Raw genomic sequence first — 3,437 nt, 5'->3', positions numbered from 1 at the left:
CATCAAAATGGCCTGTCGCAAAACCACCTGGTTTTGCAAGGGGGGTCACTTGGGTTTTTGGCCCGGTGCTCGGCGGCCATCTAGGGAAACCTACCAAACCCACGCATTTCTGAAAACTAGACACCCGGCGGCTTCCAGGGAGGTATGGCTTGCGTGGATCCCCCAACGTTTCCTTACCCAGAATCCCCTGCAAACCTCAATTTTTGCTGGAAAAAATCACTTTTTTCACACATTTTGGGGTGGGAAAGTAGTGGCATCACCGGGCTCACACAAATTTACCACCACCCAGCGTTCCCCCAGGTCTCCCGGTAAAAATGGTGCCTCACTTGGTGGGAGGCCCAAGTACCCGCCGCAGGCAAGGGCCCAAAACGCAGTGAGGCGACATCAAAATGGCCTGTCGCAAAACCACCTGGATTTGCAAGGGGGGTCACTTGGGTTTTTGGCCCGGTGCTCGGCGGCCATCTAGGGAAACCTACCAAACCCACGCATTTCTGAAAACTAGACACCCGGCGGCTTCCAGGGAGGTATGGCTTGCGTGGATCCCCCAACGTTTCCTTACCCAGAATCCCCTGCAAACCTCAATTTTTGCTGAAAAAATCACTTTTTTCACACATTTTGGGGTGGGAAAGTAGTGGCATCACCGGGCTCACACAAATTTACCACCACCCAGCGTTCCCCCAGGTCTCCCGGTAAAAATGGTGCCTCACTTGTGTGGGAGGCCCAAGTACCCGCCGCAGGCAAGGGCCCAAAACGCAGTGAGGCGACATCAAAATGGCCTGTCGCAAAACCACCTGGTTTTGCAAGGGGGGTCACTTGGGTTTTTGGCCCGGTGCTCGGCGGCCATCTAGGGAAACCTACCAAACCCACGCATTTCTGAAAACTAGACACCCGGCGGCTTCCAGGGAGGTATGGCTTGCGTGGATCCCCCAACGTTTCCTTACCCAGAATCCCCTGCAAACCTCAATTTGTGCTGAACAAATTACTTTTTTCACACATTTTGGGGTGGGAAAGTAGTGACATCACCGGGCTCACACAAATTTACCACCACCCAGCGTTCCCCCAGGTCTCCCGGTAAAAATGGTGCCTCACTTGTGTGGGAGGCCCAAGTACCCGCCGCAGGCAAGGGCCCAAAACGCAGTGAGGCGACATCAAAATGGCCTGTCGTAAAACCACCTGGTTTTGCAAGGGGGTCACTTGGGTTTTTGGCCCGGTGCTCGGCGGCCATCTAGGGAAACCTACCAAACACACGCATTTCTGAAAACTAGACACCCGGCGGCTTTCAGGGAGGTATGGCTTGCGTGGATCCCCCAACGTTTCCTTACCCAGAATCCCCTGCAAACCTCAATTTTTGCTGGAAAAATCACTTTTTTCACACATTTTGGGGTGGGAAAGTAGTGGCATCACCGGGCTCACACAAATTTACCACCACCCACCGTTCCCCCAGGTCTCCCGGTAAAAATGGTGCCTCACTTGTGTGGGAGGCCCAAGTACCCGCGACAGGCAAGGGCACAAAACGTAGTGATGCAACATTTGGGATAGGCAATGTTGATGTCGCATCACTACGTTTTGTGCCCTTGCCTGCGGCGGGTACTTGGGCCTCCCACACAAGTGAGGCTCCATTTTTACCGGGAGACCTGGGGGAACGCTGGGTGGTGGTAAATTTGTGTGAGCCCGGTGATGCCACTACTTTCCCACCCCAAAATGTGTGAAAAAAGTGATTTTTCCAGCAAAAATTGAGGTTTGCAGGGGATTCTGGGTAAGGAAACGTTGGGGGATCCACGCAAGCCATACCTCCCTGGAAGCCGCCGGGTGTCTAGTTTTCAGAAATGCGTGGGTTTGGTAGGTTTCCCTAGATGGCCGCCGAGCACCGGGCCAAAAACCCAAGTGACCCCCCTTGCAAAACCAGGTGGTTTTGCGACAGACCATTTTGATGTCGCCTCACTGCGTTTTGGGCCCTTGCCTGCGGCGGGTACTTGGGCCTCCCACACAAGTGAGGCACCATTTTTACCGGGAGACCTGGGGGAACGCTGGGTGGTGGTAAATTTGTGTGAGCCCGGTGATGCCACTACTTTCCCACCCCAAAATGTGTGAAAAAAGTGATTTTTTCAGCAAAAATTGAGGTTTGCAGGGGATTCTGGGTAAGGAAACGTTGGGGGATCCACGCAAGCCATACCTCCCTGGAAGCCGCCGGGTGTCTAGTTTTCAGAAATGCGTGGGTTTGGTAGGTTTCCCTAGATGGCCGCCGAGCACCGGGCCAAAAACCCAAGTGACCCCCCTTGCAAAACCAGGTGGTTTTGCGACAGGCCATTTTGATGTCGCCTCACTGCGTTTTGGGCCCTTGCCTGTGGCGGGTACTTGGGCCTCCCACACAAGTGAGGCACCATTTTTACCGGGAGACCTGGGGGAACGCTGGGTGGTGGTAAATTTGTGTGAGCCCGGTGATGCCACTACTTTCCCACCCCAAAATGTGTGAAAAAAGTGATTTTTCCAGCAAAAATTGAGGTTTGCAGGGGATTCTGGGTAAGGAAACGTTGGGGGATCCACGCAAGCCATACCTCCCTGGAAGCCGCCGGGTGTCTAGTTTTCAGAAATGTGTGGGTTTGGTAGGTTTCCATAGATGGCCGCCGAGCACCGGGCCAAAAACCCAAGTGACCCCCCTTGCAAAACCAGGTGGTTTTGCGACAGGCCATTTTGATGTCGCCTCACTGCGTTTTGGGCCCTTGCCTGCGGCGGGTACTTGGGCCTCCCACACAAGTGAGGCACCATTTTTACCGGGAGACCTGGGGGAACGCTGGGTGGTGGTAAATTTGTGTGAGCCCGGTGATGCCACTACTTTCCGACCCCAAAATGTGTGAAAAAAGTGATTTTTCCAGCAAAAATGGAGGTTTGCAGGGGATTCTGGGTAAGGAAACATTGGGGGATCCACGCAAGCCATACCTCCCTGGAAGCCGCCGGGTGTCTAGTTTTCAGAAATGCGTGGGTTTGGTAGGTTTCCCTAGATGGCCGCCGAGCACCGGGCCAAAAACCCAAGTGACCCCCCTTGCAAAACCAGGTGGTTTTGCGACAGGCCATTTTGATGTCGCCTCACTGCGTTTTGGGCCCTTGCCTGCGGCGGGTACTTGGGCCTCCCACCAAGTGAGGCACCATTTTTACCGGGAGACCTGGGGGAACGCTGGGTGGTGGTAAATTTGTGTGAGCCCGGTGATGCCACTACTTTCCCACCCCAAAATGTGTGAAAAAAGTGATTTTTTCAGCAAAAATTGAGGTTTGCAGGGGATTCTGGGTAAGGAAACGTTGGGGGATCCACGCAAGCCATACCTCCCTGGAAGCCGCCGGGTGTCTAGTTTTCAGAAATGCGTGGGTTTGGTAGGTTTCCCTAGATGGCCGCCGAGCACCAGGCCAAAAACCCAAGTGACCCCCCTTGCAAAACCAGGTGG

Source organism: Triturus cristatus, chromosome 10 (assembly GCF_964204655.1).
Source record: "Triturus cristatus chromosome 10, aTriCri1.1, whole genome shotgun sequence".
NCBI classification, from domain to species: Eukaryota; Metazoa; Chordata; class Amphibia; order Caudata; family Salamandridae; genus Triturus; species Triturus cristatus.
The sequence above is the reverse complement of the archived record's forward strand: the minus strand, read 5'-3'. Positions refer to the sequence as shown.